Raw genomic sequence first — 13,170 nt, forward strand, 5'->3', positions numbered from 1 at the left:
AATAAATATGCAAAGAAGAAAAAGAAATCTAAAATATTACTAAAGAAAACCAGCAAACCATGAAATAAAGACAAGAAAGGATCAGAAATGACAATTCATATCTATCAATAATTACTCAGAATGTAAGTGGACTAAACACTCAAATCAAAAGACGTAGGGTGACAGAATGAATGAAAAAGCAAGACCCATCTATATGCTTCCCATCACAGACTCATTTCAGACCATATTGAAAGTGGGCGGATGGAGAAACATCAATCGTGTAAACAGATGTCAAAACAAACCTGGGGTATTAAAACTTATATTGGACAAAGTAGACTTTAAAACAAAGACTGTAACAAGATACACAGAAGGGTACTATATAATAATAAAGGGGACAATCCAACAAGAAGATCTAATAATTGTAAATATTTATGCACCCAACACTGCGGCACCCAAATACATAAAACGGCTAATATCAAACATAAAGGAACTAATCAATAATAATATAATAATAGTAGGGGACTTTACCACCCCACTTACATCAATGGAGAGATCATTGGAACAGAAAATCAACAAGGAAACAATGGCTTTGAATGACACACTGGTCCAGATATATTGAGAACACTCCATCCTAAAACAGAATACACATTCTTTTTAAGTGCACACGGAACATTCTTCAGAACAGATCACATGTTAGCCCACAAAATAAGCCTCAACAAACTAAAAAAAGATTAAAGTCATACCATGCATATTTACTGACCACACTATGAAGCTAGAAGTCAGTCACAAGAAAAAATCTGGAAAGACCACAAATACATGGAGGTTAAATAACATACTACTTAACAATGAATGAGTCAACCAAGAAATCAAAGAAGAAATTAAAAAGTACATAGAAAACAAATGAAAATGAAAACACAGTGGTCCAAAACCTCTGGGATGCTGCAAAAGCAGTTCTAAGAGGGACATATATGCAATACAGGCCTACCTCAAGAAGCAAGAAGAATCTCAAATAAACCATCTAACCTTACACCTAAAGGAGCTAGAAAAAGAATAACAAAACTTAAAACCAACATAAGGAAGGCAATGATAAAGATTAGAGCAGAAATAAATGATATAGAAACTAGAAAAATAATAGAAGACATCAGTGAAACCAGGAGCTGTTTCTTTGAAAAAATGAATTAAAATTTATAAACCTCTAGCCAGATTTATCAAGAAAAAAAGAGAAAGCACTCAAATACATAAAATCACAAATTCAAGAGGAAAAGAATAACCAATACCACAGAAATGCAAACAATTATAAGAGAATATTTTTAAAAACTATATGTCAACAAATGGGATAACCTAGAAGAAATGGATAAATTGCTAGAAACATATAAACTACCAAAACTGCAACAGGAAGAAATTAAAAATTTGTACAGACCAATAATCAGGAAAGAAACCGAATCAGTCAGTAATCAAAAAACTCACAGCAAACCAAAGTCCAGGACCAAATGGCTACACAAATTCTATTGAACATGTAAAGGAGAGTTAATACCTATTCTTCTCAAAATTCCATAAAATAGAAAAGGAAGGAAAACTTCCAAATTCATACTGAGTCCAGTGTTACCTGATCCCCAAACCAGACAAAGACACCACAAAAAGAGAACTACAGTCCAGTATCTCTGATGACCACGGATGTAAAATTCTCAACAAAATACCAGCAAACATAATCTAACAATACATTAAAATAAATCATTCACCATGATCAAGTGGGATTTATTCCTGGGCTGCAAGGGTGTCAATATGTGTAAATCAATCAATGTGATACATCACATCAATAAGAGAAAGCGTAAGAATGAACATTTCAATAGATGCACAAAAAGCATTTGACACAGTACAACATCTATTCATGATAAAAACCTTCAACAAAGTAGGTTTAGAGGGAGCATACTTCAACATCATAAAGGCCATATATGAAAGACCCACAGCTAGTATCATCCTCGATGGGGAAAAACTGAGAGCTTTTCCTCTACTATCAGGAACAAGAAAGGGATGTCCACTCTCACCATTACTGTTTAATATAGTACTGGAAGTCCTAGCCACAGAAATCAGACCACAAAAGGAAATAACAGATGTCCAAACTGATAAGGAAGAAGTAAAACTTCAACTATTTACAGATGATATGATACTATATATAGGAAACCTATCAAAAGAGTCAAGAAACTGCTAGAACTGATAAATTCAGTAAAGTCACAGGATACAAAATCAATACACAAATCTGTTGCATTTCTATACACTAATAATGAAGCAGAAGAAAGAGAAATTAAGAAAACAATCCCATTTACAATCACACCAAAAATAATATGCTTAGGAATCTATCCAGAGGTAAAAGACCTGTACTCTGAAAACTACAAAACACTAATAAAAGAAATTGAAGATGACACAAAGAAATGGAAAGAAACTTGTGGTTTGGAAAAACAAATATTAAAATGTCTATACTACCCAAAGCAATCTACACATTTAATGCAGTCCCTCTCAAAATACCAACAGCATTTCTCACAGAGCTGAAACAAACAATTCTAGGAACTAAAAAAGACCAGGAATAGCTGAAGCAATCTTGAAAAAGAGAAGCAAATTTGGAGGCATCAATTCCAGACTTCAAGGGATATTACAAAGCTATAGTAACCACAACAGTATGGTTCTGGCACAAAAGTAGATACATAGATTGATGGAGCAGAATAGAAAACCTGGAAAAGAAAGAAAGAAAAGAAAGAAAGTTTTAAAGAAAACTCAGAAATAAACTCACAACTAAGTATAAGACAAATGCCATATGATTTCACTCATATGTGGAATTTAAGAAAACAAGTGAGTAAATGGAAAGTAAAAAAGAGTCAAACTAAGAAACAGACTCTTAACTGTAGAGAACAAACTGATGGTTCCCAGGGGGAGAGCAGTGGGGGGATGGGTGAAATAGGTAATAGGGATTAAAGAGTGCACTGGGGATGAGCACCAGGTGATGTATAAAAATGCTGAATCACTGTATTGTACACCTGAAACTAATAAACACAGTGCATTAACTGTAATTAAAATAAAAACTTAAAAAAATACCATATGTATGAATCTATAAAAATATATAATATTGTTTTGCTTCAAACTTTACAAACTTCAAAAAAAAGACAGTTTAAATATTATTCAACAACTTTCTACTATTATACTTTTTAAAATTTGTGTGTTTATACATCTGATGAATTACAGTCTAATTCTTTTTTTAATATTAGTATAATATCCATGTAAGGATTTTTTAATTTTAGTGATTGTATTTTTCATCTCTAAGTTTTACAGTTAATTTTCATTTCTGTATATTTGAATATTCTTTCTTCTCAATATTGTTATGTATTTTTTTTATTCTTTGTGAAGTTACATCTTTACTTATGTTATTATATTTAATACTCAGAACAATTTCTACAGCAATATGAAATTTACAACAATAATATAAGGAAATTGGCCCTCAGAGGAATTAAGTAATTTGCACAAATTTTTATCACTATCAAGGATCATAGCTGAAATTCTAAACAAGCTCAGCTCTTTCACTCTGCCTTTTACCACCTCCATATGAAAATAATGTATTCTGTGAGCCCTCAATCTGTTTAATCACTTGAATAATAATGGTGGTATCAAGAAATAATGGGAAACAAGAAGGGAAAGATAGGGAATATCTCATGTAAAAGCAAGGGAAAAATCAAATCATATTAAAAATAAGAGAAAGCCTTTTGTGCCTCATCCTTCCCTCCCTAGAGTTTTCCCCACCCATGAGTAATCAAAATCCTTCACCTATATTTATGTTTCAATTGGATAATAAACTTTAGCCCAAAGGGATGTGTCTCTAACACAGAGGTCAGCAAACTCTGTCTATAAATGGCTAGATAATAAATAATTTTGGCTTTGTAGGCTATCTAGTTTCTGTCATAAGTACTCAACTCTGCCACTGTAGTATAGAAATCACCACAGACAGTAAGGAAATTAATGGGTATAACCAAGCATTTGGTCATACAGCCTATTGGTCATGATTCACCAGTTCCATCTCTACAGAGAACTTATTGGACATTGCACTGGTGACAGGCAAATGATAAACAGAGTTTTGAATAGGAAAAACATCCTATATCACCTCACAAAATTAACCATACACTCTTCTCTCTGCCTTTAGGTTAGCAAACAAAGACATCTGTGACATCTTCCTGCTATCAATTCCAAAGCAACTGAACCCCCTGAAGGGAGCCATGAGACCACACATGTTCTAATCATCTCAGTGTCTTCTGGGGGGAAAAAGATTAGCAGAGACAGACCTTGAGAATTCCCGCCCCACAGTATGTTGTCAAGTGTCCGCAGAATACAAAATTTTCAGAGCATAATTAAGGAGGAAAATACTTCCATAATAAATCACATGAAAACTTAAAATATAAAATAGTCATCCCCATCCCATTTTATGGCTATTGATAAGAAATCCAAGAGCAATATTCAAGACAGAATCACTTTTTGAGATAATGACAGATGTCACTTGATCTGTGATCTTCTTGGTTCTCCTTAGGAAAGGGCTCTTATCCTGATAGTCCCCAACAGGCATTTCTTTTATTTCCCTGGATGTGCTTACACAAAGAGTTATCAACAGCAGGCAATTAACATAACAGGCCAAGAGATAAGAGATTTTCATCACACAAGAGTGCCATCTACAAGGAAGTGAGCACCCAATCAACTCGGCAATAGTCCCTAAAAAACAATTAGCAGAGTAACCTAACTTTCCTGTGGGATGTGAAAGCTCTCCCACTACCTGGTTAATGAGTGTCCCTATATGTAATAATTACTAAAAATAAGCAGACACCTAATAAAATGTCTTTTCTCTAAAAACAAACAAAACAACAATGTATTCTGAATGTTGGAGAAAAGACATCGCTTTCAAGTCCCTCCCCGAATTTTGCTCTTAAAATAGGCCATGCAGTAGAGTCACCACTACGATGTCAACAGTTTTAGTCTTTGTCCTAAAGCCTGCAAATTGTTCGATTTTGAGAACACCACTTTTGATTCTTATTTTTTTCATCTGCAAAATAGAAAATCTGTATGAGCTTAAATATATCTTTGAAATCCTATTTTTAGTATGTGTATTTAGAATTCCACACTAGTTTCCATTACTGACTCTACATACATGCTGAGAGTTAATTTCCGTTAACTTTAGCCACATCAGCCAAATGACTCATCAATCAGGACTGGCAGCTGGACTTCAGTTACTATGATTAGAGTCACTTTGTTCAGGTGCACAGGTATCTAAAAATATTCAAAATAGCTTAGGATGAACATGATAGATTCATTATCCTCATCAAAGGTTTGTTATACCTTAAGTGGGTACATTTTTACTTACATTGGGCACTGAGCACCAATCTTTCGCCTCCTATTAAGAAGTAACCAGATATATTTGTTTATTAGCACATCCTGTGCCAGACTGTCAGAAGAGAAGCTTTGATGTATGAACTGCTGTCTTTTGTTATAAGAGTATCTCCCACAGCAGTTGCTGACCCACATGGTTACAGAACCATTATCATTATGAACACAGTGAGAGAGGGGGGCTGGAAAATTGGACACAAAGTAATGTTCTAAAAAATAGAAATGCAGGTAAGTAAATATTTATTGATCTACTATGGATCAGATTCTTCATGTATATTATCTCACTGAAAATATTCTAAGCCCTCTGCCGAGGATGTTTTTACAGAGCAAACAGGAACTGAAGGGATCAATGATTTGGGCGAATAAAGAATGCAAAATTCAAGACCAGATCTATCCGAATCACAGTCACAGATTCTTTTAAAAAATGACCAAAGCGAGGGGAGCCTGGGCGGCTCAGCTGGCTGAGCATCCGACTTTTGATTTCGGCTCAGTCATGATCACCAGGTCTTGGGATCCAGCCCCGTGTCAGGCTTGGTGCTCAGCAGGGAGTCTGTTAGTTTCTCTCTCTCCTTCTCTCTCAGCCCCTCCCCCTGGCTTGCAGGTGGCACATGTTCTCACTGTCTCTAGCTCAAATAAATCTTAAAAAATGAAAAAATAAAAATCACCCAAGTAATAGGCAAATGAAAACATGATGAATGAAAAATGAGGAGGTCAATTACATATTTATTGAATACTGAATCATCAGTTTCTGTCAAAATTCCAAAATAATCATTTCACGACATTTTATGTCATTTTTGATGTGTCCGTTAAAATGCTCAAATCAACATATTGGCCTATTATGTGTTGATTTCAGGAAAGCCAGCCCCTCATGACTTCTTTGTGGACAAGATGAAAATTTCTGGACTTAATAATAGCACAGCCAGCTGGTGAAGATCTGGTGAAACATTTGTAAATGACAGAATGTTAATGTATAGGTAGCAGTTTGGAAGACCTACTTCAGTAAGTTCATACACCCACACAAACCTACAATCTTCTTGATGCTCAGGCTACAGGGTGACCAAGGGTCAGTTTGCCTGGGACTGAGGAGGCTTCCACGACACAGTATCTTCAGCACTAAAACTGAGAAAATCCCAGAAAACCCAGGATGAGTTTGTCACCCTATCAGGGTGGTATATATGTATACACTCTACTTATTTATGCCTGGGATATTTTGGCTGTGTTACCAGAGAAATAATCCCCGTTCCAAGACTAAGAGATAATGGGGTGTTGTCTGTTATTAGGACTAGAGATGAAGTTTTGCCTCAGTTCCATTACCCTTCACTGACATATGCAATTTTAATCTCCAATTTCTCCCTAAATGTTTCTCTGCCTGTTTCTGGAGCTGATACCAAGAAGTCACCATTTCCAAACCATATCCACCTTCCCCAAGCTGCCTGAAGTCTAACCATGAACAGACTTCATCGCTCCCTCTGCACCGTCTAGCAACTAGAAGAGCACCAATATTATTTGCTCTAGTTGACTACTGAATGACTGCCAATGAGCATATCACTTCCATTCCTAAACAAACCTGATGATAAAGACTGACTGATGGGGCATCTGAGTCGCTCAGTTGGTTAAGCATCTGCCTTGCGCTCAGGTCATGATCTCAGAGCCCCAGGATCGAGCCCCATGTCAGGCTCTCTGCCCAGCAAGGAGTCTGCTTCTCCCTCTGCCCCACCCCCCACCACTTCCCACTTGTGCTCACACTCTAACAAATAAATAAAATCTAAAAAAAAAAAAAAAAAAAGACTGAGGTCTGAAAGGTCAAAAGCCAAATCTACAGGTTGTCTCACTAGCTGAGTATGAAACTTGTATTCTTTTTTGGCTGTTGACCAGGAAAGAGAAACATCGGTGACAGGCAGAAAGTATGACAGAGGATTTCATGAAATGTAAGCTGACATTCAGGGGCTGAAACGGTACAATGATGGACACATTCAATTTTCCTGCCAAAATGCATAGAGGGAATGAGGGAATCACTTTTATTTAGTTGGTCATTTTTTTTTTTTTTAACAAATGCATGAAAGGGAAGAGAATAAATTGAATACTACCCATAGATATCCAAGAGTGAGAATTGGCTTATGTTTTTAATACCCTCTTTTCTCTGTGGCCCACAAGTGAACATAACCAGGAAAAGCTCGGGTAGAGTCTCTCGTGAGGTATCGCAGGGCTCAATAGTTAGTCCTGACTTAACGTATTTTTGTGGCGGTGGTGATGATGGTAGCCACTGCTTATTAGAATATCTATCCCAATTTTGAAGGACAGGGTTTCCAGAGGACAGTATAATTAAGAGAGATAAAGTCCGTGTGGTGTCAAAGCCAGCCCATCCAGCTGCCAATTGGTAAAATTTCAGGAACTTTCAAGCCAGTCGTTAAAGTAGTGGTAGACTGAAATCAGTGTTGGTGAGAGTATTCACATCACAGAAATGTGCACACATTTACCAACACACAAATGGGCAAAATCTCCCCCCAAAATTTGCAATACGGACTAGTGTCAACTGTGATTATACTCAGAGCATCAGAGGAAAAACAGGTCACCTATATCCATTTTCTCATCCCTAGTTTAAGAGGATAATCTTCATTATCTAGAGCTCTAGATTATCTCATGGAAAAACAAAAATTAACTTTCCTAAAGAACCTGGGCCACGTGGAGCTAAGGATCAACCAAAAAGAGTTAACATGAAGTGTGAAATGGTTATGAACACCGAGGGTCATTTATTTTAGCTGAAAGCACATAATTTATTAAGAATGGACAAAAAAGGAAAGTCATCATTTTTCTTCCAGTTAATAATGCCCTCTACTTCCCTTGTCTCCAAATGCTTTGTGCAGTGAAGTTCAGAAGATTAAAAAAAAAAAAAAAAAATCCTGATACAGTTTTTCCACCCAGAGGTCTTCTTAAAAGCTTACAAATCTTCTCTTAGATTAAACTGAACTTCAAAAGCATCAGCTTCGGTCTCTGTTTGTCACTGTGAGAAGGAATTAAAGAGCTGCAGAGCTAAGATCCTAGGGTGATGCTTTTTTTTTTTTTTTTTTTCCCCTCCCTAAACACATTTTCTTTCATGTCACCCATGGACAAGCAGCCTAAAAGGAAGAGTTAGGAAGAATACCTTTTGCATTTTGTACACACCTTATGGATCTCAGCGTTCCAGGGTGAAAGCGGGGTTATTTGTTCATCCATCTGAGGGATCAGTTACAAAAATATCCAAATGTAGCTCATTTATTTCTCATTTTCCTTTTTCTTTATTTATATACTTGGGTGTGGGTTTCTTGCTGCGGGGGATTTGCATTCTCTGGCATTAGTCAAGGTCAAAATACAGAACCTTTGTGTGGATTCTAAGCCCCTTCAAATATGTGATCACCCCCTGGTGTGATGCATTTAAAAAAGGTACCTTGCTCAGATTCAACCCACAGGCTCCTGCATTATGTTTGTCTTCTATTAAAGACCAAGCAGCTACATTTTCATTTCAAATTCCTCATAAATGCTTGCAGGATAGCTTACAAGTGGAGCTGTCTGAAGACAGGAAAAGTATTGCGTGACATGACCCTCTGCCCTCCTTGTTCTCAGTTGTAGGGACTGCAGGGGCTTCCTTCTCTCTGTACACACAACTACTTCTGACCCAGCACTGAAGCTCACCCCTCCCTTTTCTCTAACATTTGCTCCCCACCCCCCCCCCCACCCCGGACTCCTGATGTTTCCAGATCTCAACCTGTTCTCAACAAAGTCCCCGATAAATAATATACATAGTATGCATCCACAAGAGTGATGGAGAATATATCCATCTAAACAACATTCAATTAACGTGGTGTAAAATCTATTGCGATTCAGGATAATGGCTGTTTAATAAGACGGACTTCACAAACTGACAGAGTTAAATTCCTTACAAAGCTCTTATGCAAAGACAGGTAATTTACTGAGCATCTCTAGATCTCTAGGCCTACTGCCCTAGCTATAACATTGAGAAAAATCACAGTCAAAACTACATAGGTTTGGTACGAGAATTAGATGATAAAACGTGTATGAGGTGCTTGCGCTGGCATATAAGAAATATGGGGGGGGGGAGTAACAGAATAGCTGTTACTTGGTTACCTGGGCTTGGAAAGGCTCAGCTCATCCTAAGAAAGCAGGATAGCGAATTCAGACACAGCCTCCACTAATTTCAACCTCACAAAGCCAGCCACCTTGGGCACGCAAGATATTCCACCAGCAAGGAGACACACATGCTCAGAGGAAATACTTATCAAAGAATTGAGGGACAAAAGGAAAATCAGGCCCCAAGCTCCCTGACCCCAGACTTTCTTAGTTTCTCCTCATGTCAGTTTTCCCAGCTGTACAACACACTTGAGTGTTCTTAAGCTAGGGAATCATGTAACCAAACTACTACTGACGTGTCGAACTTCTTCATTCTTAGAACCCAAGGCTGATTCAAGGAAAGTTTTCAGGAGGAAAAAAAAAAAAAACTTTCTAGGCATTCAATATAATCATTAGTTAATAAGATACAGTGATTTCAGAAACAAAAAACATCGGGGCACCTGGGTGGCACAGTCCTTAAGCTTCTGCCTTCGGCTCAGGGCATGATTTGGGATCGAGCCCCATATCAGGCTCCTCTGCTGGGAGCCTGCTTCTTCCTCTCCCACTCCCCCTGCTTGTGTTCCCTCTCTCGCTGGCTGGCTGTCTCTGTCAAATAAATAAAATCTTTAAAAACAAAAACAAAAAACGTAGCAAACAAGTGTATTTTTCAGAACCAAGGAAATACCAATGATCTATTCTTGTTCCCATACTGTGACCTACCCTTCACACCAATTGTTTCTCTCTCCTTCACTGGTTGTTATGGAACTTAGATTGGTTTCTAAGAAAAAAATTCTCTATGTTGATGAACCAGATGTGATGTTGTAGAAGCCAAGGGCAGGCCACTCCAAAATGTGCCACTTTGGCGTATTATTTTAAATAAAAGTTACTGAGGGGTGCGTGGGTAGCTCAGTTGGTTAAGCATCTGACTCTTGGTTTTGGCTCAGGTCCTGAGCTCAGGGTCATGGGATCGAGCCCCATGTTCAGCAGGGAGTCTGCTTCTCTCCTTCTCTTTCTCCCTTTGCCCCTCCCCTGGCTTATGCTCACTGTCTCTAAAGAAAGAAATCTAAATAAATAAATAAATAAAAGTTACCGAAGAGACAACCTGTGCAAGGACACTCAGACCCTCCTTTCTCCCCCTGAAAGCAAGAAATACATCTCCTATGGGCAAGGTACCCTTTTCTGTACTAGGAGGTAAAGAGATACCTCTAACACCAGAGAGAGGAAATTTAGAGACAAGAAGGTTATAGAAAACAAACCTTGTTATTTTACTAACTTAACACCTTACCAAATTCTGTTTAAAATTCCTTACTACTTTGGGGTTCCTGGGTGGCTCAGTTGGTTAAGTGTCCAAATCCTGATTTCAGTTCCGGTCATGATCTCAGGGTTGTGAGATCAAGCCCCATGTGGGACTCTGCACTGGGCATGGAGCCCACTTAGGATTCTCTCTCCATCTTCCTCTGCCCCCGCCACTCCCCCAGCTCGCACACACATGTGCACACACACTCTCAAAAATAAATAAATAAGTAAATAAATAAATAGCCTTACTAATTTAAGCTCCCAAATTTTTTCCTGTCAATTCCTTACCAATTTATTGTCTTTTTGTATAAGAAGTATAAAAACTGCCTGTTTTGGTCATTTCTTTAGGTCTCAATATCATTAGGTGTCTGTGGTCATGTAATAAACCTTTGGGTTTTTTTCTCCTGTTAATCTGTCTCATGTAAATTTAATTCGTAGTCCAGCTAGAAGACCTTGATGGGTAAAGGAACAATTTTTCCTCCCCTTCAATGTCCAGAAAGGTGGGCTAAGGCACAGACCAAAAGCTCAGTTCAGGAGTTGAGACAGAACTCAAGTCAGGTAAGATTTGAGCTTCCAACAGTCTATGCATGTAGACAGTCAAGTGACTTGAGTACCTAGAGAATGGGACTTTTTCTTGGTACTACGTTTGAGCCCAGGGACTCCTTTAACACATCCATTCCAGAAGCATTTCAATGCATGGAATATGGGTAAGTGTGCTTAACTATACAGAGGAGGGTGTGATGGGTTGGCTAGTGGAATAGCTGGGTTTGGTGTATTCAGAGGTCTAGGAAAATCAATTACGACGAGCACTTTAGCATTGCTGATGTAGTAAGGTTTAGGCCTTGGACTCCTAAAAATTGCAGAACCGCAATTTGGGATGGACTTGTACCCAGACATGAAACAGACATATCCATGCCCCTGTAGGACATAGATCGGGCTGGTTTAGGGAGAAGATGGCCACTAAGATAGTGGGTATCATAGATTCAACTCGCTATCCCACACAAAATGGAGTGGGGGCGCATGCTTCCTTAAGTGCTGACAGCCTTTTTAACCAATATATGTAAAGCTGTAAAGAAAAAACAAAAAAATCAAACACTGATCTGTACATCATTCATGTGGAAATCAAGAGCAAAGAAAAAATAATGTTAAACAGCTCTGTGCTGTAACATTTTCTGTAATAACACTCAAATGTAAGGAATAAAAACAAAAATCCTTGGTCATTAAAAAAAAAAAAATCTAAGGGATGGGATAATGGCTTATCTCCCCTCCCCTCCTATGATCACTCCTTTTCCTTCCCCTTTCAGTGGAATGTATCCCCAACCCATAGGCATCTCAATGGCTGCCTCTTCCCCACAAAAATCAGTGCAGTAGCTATATTCTGAATATTTCTAATGTAAGTCTTACTCCGCCAGGCCATCTGGAAGTCTGGATAAACCTCTGAAGGGAGCTAGGCAACCTCTGACCCAGGGGAAGAAGGAAAACTTGCTCTCAGTTTACAGAGTTCTCTCTCCCACTGGCAAGTCTCCGTGAGTTCCTTTTGTGTGAGCCATTTTCCTTACATAACAAAATAGCTCAGAGTAGCATGATGGCACTTTGGACCTACAGTTCATCAACACCCAGAACAATGTTATAAAAATGACATTTTGAAGTAAAGGTAGAAGAAATGCTATCTATTAACATACAGATGTTGTGTGTCCCTTTATCACTAACCATAAAAAGGTTATTCTCAGAACTAGGCTTCTGCATTTGTAAATTTAATATATCAAAAACAAATGTTTAAAACCTAAAAATAGAACATTTCCCCATAATGGTGTAGCTTATGAGCATGCTTTAGAAGAATAGTGTATGGAAATATAGTGTAACATGTATCACAGTAGAAGCATGTGTGGAATATTCTAGGAACCCAAAGTAGGAGGATAAACACAACCCAGGTAACATGACAGGGGATCAGAGAAAGCTTTACAAGGTGGCTAAGCTTTGAGCCCCATCTTGAGAAATGACTAGAAATTCTAGGCAAATGTAATTAACATAAGAAATATTAAGAGTATATGTAGACGTATTTATCTGTGTGTTTGACTGGGGGTTGAGGGTGCATGGGGACCCCAATCCCACCTTTTTTCTGATGTGGCAATCAGTCATGTAAATTGCCTGATGCAATTAAGTATAAACTCATGTTCTCTGACCAGGGGTCTTACACTTTAAGTGAGAGGTTACCCCAGCTATAGAATCAAGTCTTTGCTCCTCAGTAAAGGAATCCCAGGTACCCAGATCAAATGGATCTTATACAGATTTAGTGGGGAGAGTTAGAATAGTCCTCAGACAGTCACCTCCTCTACATATAAGTAGTCCCTGCCCTTAGCTTTGGCATGATCACAAGCT

This window comes from Ursus americanus, chromosome 19, assembly GCF_024610735.1.
Source record: "Ursus americanus isolate L20-20 chromosome 19, mUrsAme1.1.p, whole genome shotgun sequence".
Lineage (NCBI taxonomy): Eukaryota > Metazoa > Chordata > Mammalia > Carnivora > Ursidae > Ursus > Ursus americanus.